General features: G+C 41.6%; 2 long non-coding RNA genes across 5 annotated transcripts in view; one reads left to right on the plus strand and one right to left on the minus strand.

The window, feature by feature from the left end:
* The first annotated feature begins 645 nt into the window (after positions 1-645).
* Positions 646-4,742, plus strand: LOC137855828 (uncharacterized). Of its 4 annotated transcripts, XR_011095977.1 has the most exons (5): positions 646-992; positions 1,079-1,191; positions 1,979-2,049; positions 3,208-3,333; positions 4,449-4,742. It is a non-coding gene; the product is annotated as an uncharacterized lncRNA (long non-coding RNA). The 4 variants fall into 4 exon arrangements; XR_011095976.1 differs by having other exon boundaries at positions 3,208-4,742; XR_011095974.1 differs by lacking the exons at positions 3,208-3,333; positions 4,449-4,742 and adding an exon at positions 2,159-3,201.
* Positions 4,743-10,371: 5,629 nt separating this feature from the next.
* LOC137855827 (uncharacterized) overlaps positions 10,372-17,419 on the minus strand; it is a 38,193-nt gene continuing 31,145 nt past the window's right edge. Inside the window, exon 4 of the long non-coding RNA XR_011095973.1 lies at positions 10,372-16,714. This is a non-coding gene — a long non-coding RNA (uncharacterized lncRNA). The remainder of the gene's footprint in view (positions 16,715-17,419) is intronic.

Raw genomic sequence — 17,419 nt, forward strand, 5'->3', positions numbered from 1 at the left:
AGCACAGGTTCAAACAGGTGCAGGAATGGAAGCAATTTCAGGCGTGAAATTTTATGCAAAAGATATTGAAGAAACGGAAACCGCATCTGAGCAGCAAGTGTCCAGCATTACTGGAGGCATGTAAATGGGAAGCAAAATGCTTACAGAGCACCCTGTAGCTGCACAGATCCTCTTGGGTCCCTGTGTGTTTCTCTTGCAGTCAGTCTGGCAGTGCAATAGGAGCTGGCACTAAGTTTTTACGCCTTTGCTTTACAGCAACAAATGTCAGAATTTCAGAGACCTTTGTAAGAAATGAAAGAATATCTACTAAAATACTCTGAAATTGAGGACTCACAAATCACTGGTCCTTTCTACAATAGTCACCCAAACGTTCAGCCTGGTATCACTGTCTTGGCATAGGACATCATCAATTTGCACTTAAATAACAACAGTATCTTTGAAAAGGGACAGTGCTCTGCTGTTCACAGACAGCTGCCGTTGTTACCTGAAATTTCATTATGGTGACATTCTTCTGGGGCTGGATCCTTCTGCTTTGTCCACTCCACAGCAATGGGCAAGGCCCTGCCTGGTTCAGAATATACCTTTTGCCAACATGATGGACTCTGCACAGCAAACACATGCATAATTCCACACTGCAAAATGAAAAGTATGATCTCGTTCAGTATTAGGGGTCTAACAGCAACAATTGGCCTTAATGACCCTGATCTGCCTCACCTGGAATCTCCCCAGCCCTGATCCCTGACCATTGGTCCAAGACTCTATTTAAGATCCAATTAAAGGATCTTTGATCTTTTTACTGAGTTGTGTTATAGGAGGATTTGTCTCTGTCCTGGTCATAGTAATGTTTGTATTTAGCTGTGGATTCTATTGATTGTGATATGTAAACTAAATTCCTTTGATGTTGTTATAGACTTAAGTGAGCAATTGCTGCATGACCTGATTTTGACCTGTGTGGATTTTTCAGACCTGCATCATCACTGTAACCTTGCCTGGTAACTGGATGTGTGGTTCAACATGGCTACAATCTGTGGCTCTGCCTGGCTTGTTATGCTAAGTTACAAGAGGACTTGCTTTGCAGCTGAGGTGACCAAGAGGTGTAGTGAGCCCAAATCAGTGTCAGGGAAGCAGTGGGGCAGGGTGTCTGCTACTGTCGGCTGAGCTTGTGCTGCAGGCAACCTGCAGCCCCATAGGGTGAGCTTGCACTGGCCTCTTGTGGTTTCTACAGCAAAATGTGCACCTGGGATTTGCAGGAGTCATTGCTCTCACTCTGCTCCATCTTCCAGGGTGACTGGGACTGCAATGCTGGACATAACATCCGTGGTGTATTCATTTAAAGGACTTTACTCTACCTGTGCTTTTTGCCTTCTTATCACAAAATACAAGCATAGCATCAAATGTAGTTAAAAGTGGCTGAGCTAAGACACTCAAATCAAGGAACTTCAAATTCTTTGTACCATGGAGCTTAAATCTGTGGTCATTGTGCACATATTTGCAACACTTATACAAGCTGATGGGGCTCTGCATTACTGTATAATAGTAATTTTTATCATTTGCTGTAAAAGCATGTTCAGAAGGGATATATTTTCTTGGTCTGAATACAGTATCCATGCAAACATGTATTTGGATTTAAAATGTTTGAACTTGAAGTTTCTCTTGTAAAATGAATACAAGTGTAATGTAGCAGCCAGATGGGGAAAAAAGACTCTTTTGTCAGAGGTTCTTGTGAAATTCAAAATTTCTGTCAGTTCTTACTTAAGCTGTTTACCCTTCTGCTTTCTGATTTTTTTCTGCTTTCATTCAAGTTCTTTTTGAGAAAGATATTTTATTGCAAGCCTTCTTTAGATATATTAACTCAGAAAATGGTATTGAATTCAAAAGATTAATCTAAGTGCTATATACTAACAAAAATAATGTGATATGCTAACTACTTTCCTACATTGGGCTTGTTTCTTATTTCTTCATTTTATTCACTCTTCAGATGATGAAAGCTCCTGATATATATTTGAGCCTTCGTGCTGGTCTCTAAAGAAACAGAAATGCCATTCCAATGTAAGTATTAATACTAACCATCTCATCTAATTTCTGTCAACAAAATAACACAGGGAAACACCTATGAGCTTTTGAGTAACACCTGTCCTGTAACCCTTGGTTAATAAAGATGCAGTGGAGTGAAAACACCACCAGGTGGTGCGGCCCCGAGGATGCTACTTGGCTGATTGAGTTATTCTTGACAGAAGCTTGTATTTCACTTGGCAAAGCTGGAATAAAATTGCTCTCTTGCTGGTTGAGGGGTTGTCAGGCCTGTCAGCATCTGTGTATCAGAGTAAAAGGCACTGCTGAGAATGCTCTAGTGGCTCTTTGTAGTTCAGGGAAAAATAAGTTGTTTGTGTTGGGAAGATCTTTTAAAAGCCTGTGTAATTAAACTGTTAATGAGGCTATTAGACCTTTCTAAAAGTAGCTTTCAAAATTTAAAGAAACATCAAATACAGAAAAGATGAAAGGAATAGGAAGTTTGGTATATGAAATGTGTAGATACAAACCCAGATGCCAGACCCCTCACTTAAACCTGTCTTGGTTTAACCAGACTTGAAAATGGCATCTAGAAGCCCATTTTGAAAGCTAAGTCTTCTGTGAGTCTGTGAAATTACAGACCTTTAAGTCATTTGTCTGGATGAGGCAAAAAAAATAAATAAAATCAAAAAAAAAAAAATGAAGATGAGTCAGTGAATCGGGGGCTAAACGGAGAACACGGACAAAGGGTTAACAAAGTTTTTGTCAGGGAAAGCTGTGGACTGGGACCTCCTCAGGTGTCAGCATGAATTGGTGGGTGGGCAGGCAGAGGACCCAGGTGATATGGGTACTTTTTCTGGTATTTTCCCAGAGGAAATCAGTGTCCACCACATTCCTCAGTAAATGAGAGGAGAAAGGGCTGATGTAGAAGAATAAAATATTAGAAACAAAAGGCAGGATGCAGTAGTCTCTTTTATCAAAGGAACAAAAATGTTCAGTTTATAACTATATAAAAAGAATTAGAATTAGCCAGTAGGTCAATAATGAATATTTTAAAAGTTACTGTTCAAAATAAAAATGCTTATTTCTATTAAGTACAAATTTCAGAAGTGTGCTAATGTAATATAGGAATAGAAATAAACTACTAAAATGTATATAAAAGAAAGGAATATCTTCATATCTTATATTCCATTAAAGCAAAGAAGATAGATGAAAACGCAAATGTATCAAAGTTCCACAGCTCTACCTGGGGGCATGTGCTCATTGACCTGAAGTCCATAAGGAAAGTGAAAACTTCCAGTTCAAGAGGCTAAGTTGCATGCTGTAAGTACTTTACAGCATGTATCAATTAAGTCTCCCATCAGTGGCCTTTTGAGGATATAGGATCAGATCTAATAACAGTAATGGGATGACAGCTGGGGATAATGGTGGGGAACAACTACAGTCACAACAGCCACAGCTTCCGGGGCAAGAGCAAAATCTTGCACACAAATAATGGTCAGGTGGAATGAACTCAACGTGCTAGAAAAGTGCATGGCTAGACTAGGATTTGGGGCTTGGTGTTGGTCTGCTCCTTACCATTAAGGGCAAGCTCTGAACGTCGGTGACAAAAGGCTGCTGTGTCCGACTTGGCCTCAAGGTGGAACTGTGCGCCTGCCTGTGCCACAGGAAGGGTAAAGGAAGCACGGAAAGGGCTAACCGCGTTTCTCCTGCTGTGTAAGGAGAAACTCACTACGACAGGGCTAGGAATTGCTTACCTTGTATTTATTCGATCAAAGAAACGGTGGGAGGCAAAACTTCTAGAGTGGGTTGCCGGGAGCAGGATGTTTTGTGCTCCTGGCTAAAACATCTGTGGGGGAAAAAATTGATTTCCTAATGAGGTTGCTTCAAGGAGTGCTATAATTACACTTTGTGCTGCATTTTACTGTGGTGACTGGGACAGAGAAAAGGGCAGGAGGGGACAGACTTGGATGGTCATAAGCTCTCCCCAGCATGGCCAGCCAGCTGCACCTGAGGACCCATACTTAGCACTTCCCTACCAAAGCGCTACCCTACCTGTGTTGAGTTTGAGGCTGGGGGAGCTGATGTGAATAGGAGGTCATAGTCAAGGACATCAGGAGATCTTCATGGGCAAGAAATAATAGCAGAGTAAGGCCATAAGATGTTCACCTTCATTTACAAGCTCCACTGTGGTTCAGTGGCAAAAATAAATAAACAAATGGTCATGTACAAAGCTAAATGATACTACAGTCTATGAAGCACTTGCAAAGAGAAATCCAAATATTCCTAGCAAGGCCAAGTACTACTAAAGCAAATAATCTGGATTAAAAATGTTGAAGCCTGAAGAAATGTTCATTGTAGGTTTTTCTGTCAGAAATGCACAAAGTTGTTTCTGCCATTGTTGTGAAGAGGTAAATATCCTTTCTTTGAGCTTTCAGATGAATGAGTGGCTAGACTGCTAAGAGGCTAAACATCTTCCCATCAGATGCTGCAGTTGTATAGAAGCATAAGGTTGGAGAGGACCTACAGGATCATCTAGTCCAACTGTTCTATCACCAATACTACCCACTAAGCTATTAAATCGTATCTTGTAGCATCTTGTCCAGGTGCTTCTTGAACACAGGGAGGGATGGTGACTCCACCACCTCCCTGGGCAGGCTGTTCCAGTGCCTGACCACTCTTTGAGAGAAAAAGTTTTTCCTGATACCTAAACCTCCGTAGGCACAACTTGTGGCCATTTCCTTGAGTCCTATCATTAGTTATCTGAGAAGAGGCCAACCCCTTTCTCATCACAACCTCCCTTCAGGAAGTTGTAGAGTGCAATAAGGTCTCCCCTGAGCCTCCTCTTTGCCAGACTAAATAATCCCAGCTCCTTCAGCTGCTCCACATAACACTTGTGCTCCAGACCCCTCACCAGCTTCGTTGCCCTTCTCTGGACTTGCTCAAGCACCTCAATGTCCTTCTTGTAGCGAGGGGCCCAAAACTGAACACAGGACTCGAGGTGCGGCCTCACCAGAGCCAAGTAAATGGGGACGATCACCTCCCCACTCCTGCTGGCTACACTATTCCTGATACAAGCCAGGATGCAAATGGCCTTTTTGGCCACCTGGGCACACTGCCGGATCATGTTCAGCCAAACATTGATCAGCATTCCCAGGTTCCTTTCCTTTTCACAGTCCTCTAGCCACTCTGCCTCAAGCCTATAGCACTGCATAGGCTTATTGTGGCCAAAGTGCAGGACCTGGCACTTGGCCTTGTTAAACTTCAGCCCAGCAGTCCAGCCTATCCAGATCCCTCTGAAGGGCAACCCTACCCTCAGGCAGATTGACACTACCTCCCAACTTGGTGTCATCTGCAAACTTATTGAAGATACACTCAATCCCCTCATCTAGGTCATCAATAAAGATATTAAACAAGATAGGTCCCAGTACTGTATATAGCACTGAGCTCTTGCCTGCTGGATCTGTGAGCACAAAATGATTGAGCTAGTGGTGTGCTGCAGTCCTTGGGAGGTTTGCCAGCATGGAATCACCTGCTAGAGGCTTAGATGTGGTGACATCCTCCCAATCATACACTTGTCACTGAGGCTGATGTGTGACATGTCTCTCTAGTAAACGTAAGCTTCTTACGGGTTATGACCCATAAGGATAATCCGAACTTCCAGGACCAGGTGGGTATGCCTGAAACTGACACAGCAAAACCACAGCAAGCACAAACTCCAGAACAGGCTTTATAATACAATGGAGCACCTGTGTGGAAGAGGAACTCTCAACAGCTTGCTATTTCCTGAGTGGTTTGTCTATGCGTGCAGTAACTTGTCACTGCTTATTGCTTTCGATATTGTATCATAAATGATATTCCTCATAAAATAGAATGTGAGCACCTCTTTGTCATGTTTTGAAAATCACGTGAATATCAGATCATTCTCTACGTTGGTTCAAAGCTATACTAAAGAAACCAGTTTAGTCCTTGTACTGGGGCAGACCCTTAAAATAGGTCACAAAGCATTTAAACATACAATTGAAAATCTTCAGGGGAAGTGGGATCATATTTCAGGCATTTTACCTTTTTCACATTCATTTAATTGATGACACTTTTGGTGTTATCAAAATATCCTGCTAGTGTACTGCTGTGTCTTGCTCAAAAATAAATACCTTACCAAATGTGGGGGAAAATGCTTCATCTCTTTCTGCACCATGTCTTGGGGCACGTGCTTCAGCATTTTTTCTTTCCTGCTACAACAGTAAAAGCCACTGACCTAGAAAAAAAAGAAGTGAGCAATGGTTATTAGTGCTAACAAGCTGCGTCTAGGTAACACCTCTCATTGGGCAATGTGAATAAATTCAGTCTAACATCTCATGACTAGTGGCACTTCTGAGCTTTCAGCAAAACCAAAGGCATCCACAGCTAACAACTGGACCATGAAACAGCGCTAGGAAGTTTTGCCACTGGTGACAAAGGACAAAAGATCAAGCCCATAGAAAGCACTTGTGATTAAAAATCCCTTCAATATCTGGCACTGGGCAGGTGTTCTCACAGAGTAAAGGACTGTTTACACTGAGAGGTGTGTACTGGATACAATTCAAATAAAGCAATATATCTACAGCTTGGCTGCTGTTTGAAGATGGGAGGCAAAGAGATTCTGAGAAGTCTTTACTGATGTGCCAGAACTGGAAGAAAGGCCTCTGTATTTTTCCCTTGCTTTTCAGAAATGATTTAGTTTGAATTTTATTTCTGTTTATTAGATAGGGGAAGAAAGCAAGCCTTCAGGAAAAGCACAGAGGTCCCTTCTAAAGCTGAAACTTGAAAATTCCTACTCTACAACTGAAGGAAGAAATGCTGTGGATTATTACAGCTTTTTGTTCCTGCAGAAGATTTGCCCCTTCAGTATTTCCAGCTGAGTCTTTCAAGAACCTCATTAAAGCCCACTAAAAATGACTAGCAGGCCAAAACAGCTTTTCTAGCATTAGTGATCTCATTGCACCACGGATTGCCTGCTCTTGGGGGCTCTGAGAGTGCCAGTGATCTTAGAGGTCTATTCCAACCTTAATGATTCTGTGATTTTAATTGGCCCTAATAGCCTTGACTGGCCTCATCTGCAGCCTCCTCCATACACACCCCCATGTTCAGGGGCCCTGAAGCTCATTTAAGCTCTGGCTTTGGTGCTTTAGCTTTTTCCTGAGCTGTGTTGGAAGTAGGTGTCTTGTTCAGCATCATCTGTGGACCTGTATGGTCAAGGACTGTGTTGCTCTGCTCCCCTGTACTGTGAACTGGCTTTCCCCTTTGACCTTGGACTTGTTTTACTGCCATGATCTTGACTCTGGGTTGAGCCTGGCTGTGATCTCTGGGCCTGCCTGGCTCACCTTGTTCAGTTGTGGTGGGATGGGCTCTGGGCAGTGAGGCTCCTGCCCTGCCTGCTGGGTTCTTGTACTTGGCTCCCTGGTCCCTGGGGAGCAGCTGGCTCTTGGGGCCTCACATCAATGTGTTGTTGACTTGCTTTACTACATATGAGCCCTGATTCCTGATGCTAGCATCTGGTTGATGTTTCACACTAGATATTAACTGGAAAAGGAAGATATTTATATAATGGTATTCAAATAATAACCGGGAAGACTCTTTACTTTGCAATCCATGTTTATATAAAGAAGCACTCAAGTGGATTCTGTTTATCTCCAGTGTTACTAATAATTTCCTTCAGTCAATACCATCCTAAAACATCTCTTTAATGAGATCTACTTCTGTAAAGCATGATCTCAGGCTTTTTGAAGTAAAAGATTACAGTGGAATATAATGCTCCTTTCACAGCTGTCCCCCTGTTATGTTTGCTTATCTTACACGCTCTGAGAGAGTACAATAAAAAGTTCAAAAGGACCGCCGGGTTGCGTGTATTTAAAAGGAATTTGATGCTGCAGAAATGGCAGTGGTGGTAGGACTTATGCACGACTACAGGGTAGTCATAAATACCTTTAATGACTATGCATTTGAAATGTGCACCAAGTCACATACTGGCCCAAAATCCTTCTTGTATTTTTAACTTAAATGATATTGTTAAGGCATGTGAGACAAAGGGAAAAAATCTTAGATTTCACAAGTGAATACTGCAGAAGGGAAACCATCCCAGTGACTTCAGTGGGATGAATAAGACCCTTGTAATCTCCAATTAAGTATCAGGTCAAGTAATGCAAAAGAGAAGTAAGTCATCAAAATCCTACATTTGACCTGATTCAGTTTTTAGAAGGAAATTCAACTTCCAACTAGTGTTTATCACTGCCATTACTGTGAAAACAAAACAGCTTGCATTGAAAAACAGGGTGTCAGCTGTAGCTAAATTTCCTTGTTCTAAGGTGTGGAGCAAAACCATAATCCAACATAAATACTATTTTTTGTGTTAGTTTATGAAATGCAGTGAGGGCGAAAGGTATTGCTGGAATCCTTCCTAGAGGGTTGTAAAGTAGATAGATTGTAGAAAGCAAGAAAGCAAGCTTTTGCATTACTAAATCCCATATTCAGCTTCAATCTGAAAATGTTCAAGTGCCTGAAGTGTTAAAGTTATGCTCATACTGTTAAGATGCCTATTTTCAAGCACAACAGATAGAATGAGAGTGTTTTTTTTCAAAGGTCTTCCAGATCCATGTCTTAAATCCTACTTGATAACTCACAAATCCTATGCGTGCAAAAAGAAAACCTAGATTTACTTGCCTTGTCTGAAGTCTGTACCTGTTATGTCTAAGAATTTTGTTAATCATTCGTTTAATCACATAACCTACAGCAATCCCCTCTTCCCATTTTGTAAAGGTGCACACTTTTCCCTAAAATAAAAACATTAATTGTTGAATTCTTATGGCCTTTAAACTAACATTTCTTCAGGCTGTAAGCCTTAGAGTGTTTCTTTTTCTGAACCTCTGGAACAGAACTGTGGTAACTCGTGGTAATTCATGTCCTGGGAGACAGGCAGCTTCTAGCTATGCAGCTAGGTAATCTTACAGTGGGGAAGTCAGGCACAAAGAAATAAAGCCTAAATCTTCAAATGTAATTAATTTGCTCTGGAATCACCTTAGAGGATGACAGTTGCATCTTTGCAGATCCTACCCTGACTGATAATCCCAGAGTCTCAAAACTCTCCAGTGAAGCCAAAAGGTGGACTGAAATCTCCTGAGTTCCAGGTTAGCACTTCAAGCACATTATTGTCTTTCCTCTGACTTAATCAATGTTTCACATCATGTAAATGCAATAAATGTAATTGAAGTGCTCATTTTGTCCTGGGTGGCTCTTAACATTTTTATTTCATGAGGGACTTGCCTTAACCTGATAATTTTTAATAGGCCCATGTTCTTACATGGGCACTCCTTAAGCAAGGTACTTAAATTGTCTTGATTACCACTGTTACAGATATCCAGCAACCTCAGCAGCAATTATAAACGCAGAGCAGATGTTGTAACTAGGTCATTTATCTAAGTATCCACATGCAGATTCAAGTGTATGACTTCAAATATCAAATATACCTTGCCTGTAGAATGTTAACCCATACTAGATATGGACTAGACAGAAAATACACATGCCCATGTTCTCTTTTCACAAAGCCCTTTTGTGTCTTTGGAGGGAATTTCAGACAATTTCTCCAGTCAAACACCGATGCTGGAATGGGAGCTTCAGGTTCTGGTCTTGGTGTTGTGGTTCTGGCTTCGTCGTTGATACTTAGGACCATAGCCATTAGCAGCTGATTGTGCAAGAGTGCTGAAGGGTGTGGAAAGGCTCCCTGGACTTGGAAGAACTGTGGCGCTGCAAGCGGGCAGCGTGCAGAGCATGCTGAGTCACTGCCAGCATTATTCAGCCTTGCTGTGGCAGTGTGCAAAAGCCCTACTGTGGGTAAGGGGATGCTGTTCTTGATACTCCTCAAGAGCTAGGAAAATGGGATGCTTGTGGTCAGGTGCTGGAGTTTTGCAACCTGTGGTAAGCCCTGCACTAAATGCTATCAGATGGCATCTGGTAAGAGCACAAGTGCTGTCAGAAACCATGCACATGTCCCCTCTCTTCTGTTCCTGACCTGTGGGTTTATGCTGAAAGAGAGAATCTAATGCAACCTCTTACAGGGACAGAAAATTATTCTGAACTTGCTAATGAACTACACCGGGACCTTAGGTAGAAACGTGGCACAATGCTGTGTTTTCAGAAGAAAAGCACTCTCAATGAGCAGAAATGTTAAAATACTGATTACAACTCCTAGGCAGGAAGCTGCCCTGCTGTCCTTGAGGAGGGACCACCACTGCTGTTTCAAAATGATGGCGTCCTTGTTTGCGTGTCATTAGTGCAGAAGTGACTTCCTACACAGGATGGCCAGGATGACACCGTGTAACACAACGATTGCAACAGGATGTGGTATGGCTTTATTGTCTTGCTGGAAGACATTACAAAGTTCCTCTCTCGAAGTAAAATGACATGACAATGGCCGGTGGATGTCCCCACAAGGAATGATTCACGTTGAAACGAGCCATGGCTGGCACGTCTGCCTGAGGACAGGACCCAGCAAAACTGCCAAAATGCAATTTTGCTGCTCTGCCTTTTGCAGATAAACATCACTGGGAGACATATTCACGATCTGAAGGATGTGAGGCACCTGTTGCTTGCCTTACGCAACTGCTCTTCTGCCTCCAGCCTGCTTGTTTTCTTTTTCTCCTACAGCAGCCACATGCGGCCCAGTGCTCCGGCTGTAATGTGATAGTTGTGATAGTCTTTGTAAAGGAGAAGTAATAACAGTGTGATCTGACTGCTTCCTGAGCAGTGCTGCGTGCCTGATGTCCTCGTTGGTTTCTGTCAGGGTGAAGGGATCGAGCATAGTTGTAGAGATGCCCAACACTTGCTTAATTCATGCCCATGGCTGCTAGCAGGAAAAGTTAACGTGACTGAACTTGCCAAGAAATGAGGTGATCTACATGTTAATATATACGGCTCAATAAATGTAGCTTTCCTGCTGCAATAAAAACGTCATGATGTCTTATAATTCTGCTGTCTTACCACTTACTTGGTGGCACCTCAGTTCTTTGAGGCTTTAGAGCAATTGTTGCTAATCCTTCAGATGCTGTCTGCCCGCCTGTGCAGCATGCCTGATGTCTCATACCATGGATTACAGTAAGTAATTTTCTAGGCCACGTTACTGCCACTTAAGATGTAGTTTGAGGCATACAACTTTGGGGATGCCAAAAGATGATATTCCTATGCCTTCCTCAGCCCTGATCTCTTGTTCACACTGCTGCAGCACAGTTCTTGGACTGCCTTCTTGGTTATTTCACTTCCGCTGTCATCGAGCCACAAGATAAAATGGGACTCCATCAAAAAATAGGAATCACCCTAAAGATAAAATGATCAGCACTGCACTACAGCAGGGAGAGAAAAAAAAAGCAAAACAAAACACAAACCTCTCTATAATAATGAGCACCTCGGAAATCTCAACCCTTTTTATTTCCAGATCTCAAAATAAGTTCCAGAAGTCCTTCACAGAAACCCTAATTTGACTGCATGCTAATGAGAAATACTGTTCCTTTCTGGATTAATCTGTCCAAAACATAATAAAACAGTATTGTAGGTGTGGATTATTGGGAAATATCTTTGATTCAGAGAAGAAATAAGGAGAGGATAATAAAGGAGTGGGAGGAACTCATCATGGTATGATATGACTTGCCTTAATGTTCTGCTTGAACGATAAAGTATAATTTTGATTGTTTTCAGAAGGCAAGAAATGCATTAGTTGTCTTAACTTGTGCCACCCTGCTCATGCTTTGTACTGGCATCAAATCACATTCTCAGACACATACTCAAAAATCAATATGAAAACCTTACTTACTCTTATTCTTTCTGCAACAGATAAATGCTTTTCATCCGGAATTTCTTTTGGTGAATGACTGCAATAATGTTTGGCATTTCCTTTCAGAGTGGATTGTGAAAAGAGTAGGACACATACTGGCTGATATGGGACAACAAGCGTTCCTTTCAGAATGCACGATGTTGATTTTAAGGGATGACACAATTTTTATTTCAGAAGTTCTTTAGGAAGAAAAACACTGAGCAGTGTCCCAAAGCACTGATTTGAAAAATAAGAACTACCGTGGCACAAAGCTTTGGACTTCTTCTTATCTATCATGGCTGAAGTATTTATGCCAGGGCAAAAAAATATATCAGCTTTTTCATTTTGAGTGGACCTTTCAGTACGCTGTGCTTATGATAAATTGAGCCCTATCTTAAACTGGGCATAAAAGCCTAAACATTTGGATGAGGCTGCACAAACGTACTCCTGAAGTCATTTTTTTCCTTCCTTTCCAGTTCTGTTCCTTGAAGTTTAAGCCTTATTAATTAATTTAATAACGAGGGCTGAGTGGAAGTGTAATCTGTTGCTATCCCCTTTCACACACTTCTATAGTGTTCTTCAAAAATTTCCATGAAAAGTGACGTTCAAGTCAACAAATGCACATCCTGCTCATTTTGCAACATTAGCTGGAAGGAAATTGTAGTTCAGTAACCTTTCCTGGTCAAAAATACAACTAAGTTGTTACATCTCCCTTACTAAAGAGCAGAAGAAATGCTTGCAAACCATTAATTACAGAGAATTTTACCTGTAAGCACTAACTGTAGGAAATGAGACAAAGCATTTGAGCCCCCATTGCTGCTCCTGGTGCATTGAACTGGACAGTTTTATTATCTGTGATAGTTGCCAAAGTGATTCTCATTTCATGGAGAAAAGCGTTTGAAACTGCAGCAATAGAGCTGAGAGGTGCAGTGTGGTTATGGGACATTTGCAGCTCCAGAAGTGTAAATTAAAGCTTTCTCCAAAGCTGGTTCCAAATTAACACCATGGTAATAAGTATGAGATTATTTCAGCTGGACAGCCAAAGGGTGTTGAATACAATATGAGGTCATCATTCTTTGAGATGCTACAACCTGATTTATTTTTTTTTATGTCATCTGTATTAATTTGCTAGGCCTTCAGTGCTCATGAAGGGTGCTGCCACTTTTCAAACACTCACCACCTGAGGTCAATACCAAACTTGTGGTCAACCCACAAGTACCAAACACCTGCGTGCAGTAAGTAGCAGGAGTGTTAGAGCAGCCATGCTGAATTGCTGTAACATCCCGATCTTGTAACATAAGATTTCACACATAAAGTTCCAGCTTCCAATGTCATACGTTGCAGAAGTAACTGTTGTCACTTAACTGCTTTGCCAGCAGCAATGAATCACCCCTTGTTACAGGTGAAACTGAGTCATGGAGTCAGGTTCTGGCCAAACTTGACTGGATCGTTTGTAATGGTGTTCCTTGCAGGTCTGGGAAATGACAATATCCCTCTGTTACCACATCAAAATAATCAGGTCGTTTTTATTCCTTTCAATTTCTATACCTTGAAGTCCAGAAGGTTAGCTCTGCCAGACCTCCTGGGTAATGGCAAAGTCAGAGCTACTTTTGGATCATCAGAAAGATTTTATGAAAGGATGCACTAAGCCAAAGCGTGAAGGAGAAAAATTTGTCTCAAAGTGCCCGAAATCCTTAAAAACTGGCAAATTTATAGTGGTTTCAGTGTAACAGATCTCAGCCAAATGCCTTGACCAGAACAGTAAAACCAGAATACATGAGATTGTTCTCGTGTATCTGAGAGAGAACTTTTAAAACCTCACCAAAGCCAAAAAGTAGATGCAAACGTGAAGGCTAGCCAGGAAGATGGGGCCCTAAGATCTCCCGCATTTGTCATTTACGCTCTGACAGTCTGTGAGAAACTGCCTGAGATCATCATTCTACCCAAGGAGGTTTTGTCTGCCAAAATTGCAGAAATCATGGAGATTTTGCAGAATCCAGGGAACTGCTTTCTGAAGAATACATGTGATTAGCAGGATGAACCTTATAAAGACTGTCAGCCAGTGTGCAGTCATGCATACTGCTTGGGAAATGAAATGATAAATGAGATGCTGGAATCAAACTTACAGTGACTCTTAACAGGATCCAGACTCTCCAGCGATTATTGCACTTCAGAAGAATGGGGAAGGCGTAGGGTTTTGTGTGGGTGGTAAAACCTTCAGCAGTGACTACTTCTAGTGCATGCCTTGCACTCGTAATCGTCTTGTCGTTAACTGTACTGGGACTGGATATCACAACAGATAGGACTTAATGAACAGGTATTAGCAGACCTTCAGGAAAGTGCTGACCAAATCATACCCTTGGCTGCATATTTACGTCCTTGATCCACATTTAAGATTCAGACATTTTTCCTGGTTCAGGTCTGGCACACAGCACTAATGGTCTGTGTCAACACACAGTTTAAGCTAAATGGCAAGCGGGTAGATTCTTGTGTTCTAGTTACGTTAATTTATATGACACTAAATTAGGTCTGGGATGGAAGTAAGAGAAATGATGATACATAAGAGAGAATTTTACATCTTGCATTGAATTTCAGTGACAAATATTTTCCCTAGAACAAATAAGCAAAGAAGACTTATTCAAAGAACTTGTTCATTAACAGCCATGGCTGGAACCTGGATTCTGTCAGCAAGAACAGCTGTAGCCGTCCTTTGGGAAGGGCTGTTTGCTTATACTGTTGCAGCTAAAGGTTGGCTTGAGGTCTTTTCCTACCCAGAGAATGCCCTGATTTCTGCATATCACAAGGAAGTTCTTGGCACTTGACTGCTACTTCAGCGGTGAAGCACTGTTGCTCTGTGGATTCCTGTGCACAGCTGCACATCTAAGCCCAGAAGAACAAACACTGAAGAACAGTATGAAAGAGATGGCAGAGGGAGACTGGCAGTGGGAGAGGTGGGCTTTCAGAAGCTCAGGATGCAATTTAGTAAATGAAAAATGCATAAAACCACTGGCAATTGTAACCATGACCATACAGGCTAAGTCAGATCTTGGTTGATGGTGGTCTGGAAAACACCAGACCCACAGTCATATTTTACCAGTCATACAGAGGTAGGATCTGCCTCAGGTTAAAAGTGATCTGTGTTGGAGGTGTTTCAATCAGATTACAAAATGACTACTTTCAATTGTCACTTTATTTTGAAGAGTTAAAGAATAGCTTCATCACTTTCCCCATAGCACCAGGGTGAATTGGAAATGCACAAGAATCATAGGATGTGAGGAGACATGATTCAGAGCATAACTAATCCAGGGTGGTTAGACATATATTTATACTGCTGAACAACGGTCTTCTTAATGTCAGCTCCACAAAATCTGAGATGTTTTACATGCAAACAGAGTTACTTTTCCAAAAGCAGGCAAACTACAGGGCTTAAAACCCACAAATTCTGTCTTCGTATCACTGGGCTTTTAAAAAACTAGGGAGCTACTTGTGCAAAAATCAAGGTGCAAATTCACAAACTACTGCCTTCACAGGAGTTCTGGTATGCTATTACATGTCTGTGAGCAGTGGGAGAAGGTAAAACAGGTCCTAACTAAAGCATTTGTTCAACCTGCTGATGAATGTATTGTTTCTGTCTTGTTTCACATCTTTGGTCTGCCATTAGGAATACTCTACTGTTACTCACCCATTGTTGATATTGAGGCAATAGGCAGTAAAAGTGTTGACTTTTGATCAGTGTTACAGGATCTGTGGGAGTTAGAAGAATCTCTCTACAGCAGGAGTTGCCAAGAAGTCAGAATAATCAATTTGATATAAGAATAAAATTATGACATACAATGAAGAAAAGAAGGAATAAAGCCAGTGGCAAGAAAAATGAGTTTGGTTCCCCTGAAAAACATAACCTTCCAGCACTGTCTTAGTAATCTAAAAAAGCAAATGCCTTTGCTCTTTTTTATGGAAGAGCAGGGCTAGGGGGAAGAGACAGCAGTCAGGGTCTGTTCCCATCTCTGCTGACTTTCCTGACTCCTGCCCAGTGTCTATAATAACTGCAGAAGCCATTGGAATACCCAAGTGCAACTGAAGTGCAAATCCTTATTTTTAAATATTAATAGGGGGAACCAGACTCTTCCACAGCAAATATTGAAAATCAACATACCATAGAGCAGAACAAATACAAATTGTTAATCTGCCTAAACAGATGTCACGCACCCAGTAAGGCAAATATTTAAGCAGAACCTGTAAATAAACCAGCAGAATCGATTCCTCAGAAGTTACCTGCCTGGAGTCAGCTAAGGTTTCTGCAGTGTCCTACCAGCAGGGCTGCACCAGGAGCAGTTTTCTTAGGATGCGTTTGTTCCAATTTAGCCTCCAGTTTGGCTCCTGGTCAGAAGCATTTTCCCTCAGCTCCAGTGCTAAAGGTGAATAGTTTAAGGAGCTAAAAACTCTGTCTTGGTTTCACATGATGTATACATACAGTCTGCTTAATGAAGATCAGTCCCACGAGGAGCCAGCTGGCTTCCCATGCAGTGGGGATGGGCCCTCATGGATAAAATGCAGACTGCAGTTCCCTTCCTCTCCACATTCCTCTGTCTTCACCCCTCGCTCTGGTGCAGGCAGGAAGAATATACGTAAGCTCTGTCTCTCTTGTTCGAACTGATTTTTCCTCCATGCAGCTGAAACTTTGGAAAGAAAAAATGCCATGGTGATTCACACAGGAATGTGAGGCCAACGCACCCTTCTTCTGTCTCCTGGTAGCTGTCATGCTTCACATCATCCCACTGCATCTGAGCTCAAGACCTTGTTCTTTTTGTAGTCTGATCTGATGCAGAAGCGTGACTCCGTTGATTTTCTCTTATTCCTGATTTACACCTGTAGGCAGATGGTTAGAATTGCAATACCCAGTTAGGATGAGGTTGTCGATTCTGCTTTGCTTTGCAATTTTAACTGGCAGTAGGCTTGAAAATAACTTCAGGAAAACTACCATCATTTCATTCTCCTCCCTCAGGTAGATCTGGGCTGCCTAGAAAGCAGATACCTAGTTTTGCCAATAGCACAGGTGATAGAAACTTTCAAAGGGGAGGCCAGGAAGTGAGTGAATTTGTGTGAGAACAAGAGCAAGTGGTACACATATTTTGTGATCTCTTTCTTTACTCTTAACTACTGTTTCTGCTTAGCCTGGAAGTCTTGGCTTTGACACACTCATTAAAATATTTGTTTGAAAAACAGTTTGGTTCATGTATTGTGATTGGTTTTCAGTTACTTAAGATGTTTAATGAAAAAGGTATTTATTTAATAGGAAAGACAACATATGATGATACTGACTGAAATTTTGGAAAGCCCCTGAGTAATGCTACTGAAATGTTTATTTTTTAGTAATGCAACTAAAGCACGGTGATCACTTTTGTTTTGAAAAAATAGCTGTGAGTAGCATGAATACCTTGATCACTCTTCAGGCAGCATCCTATCCATTTTTTTTATTTTTTACTTTTTCTTTTTTTTTTTAATGCTACTTCCCCTTCTGGAGATGACTTCATTTCCTATGCAGTTACTACATACATGGGGAAGCCCCAGGAA

The sequence above is a fragment of the Anas acuta genome, chromosome 4 (assembly GCF_963932015.1).
Source record: "Anas acuta chromosome 4, bAnaAcu1.1, whole genome shotgun sequence".
NCBI lineage: Eukaryota > Metazoa > Chordata > Aves > Anseriformes > Anatidae > Anas > Anas acuta.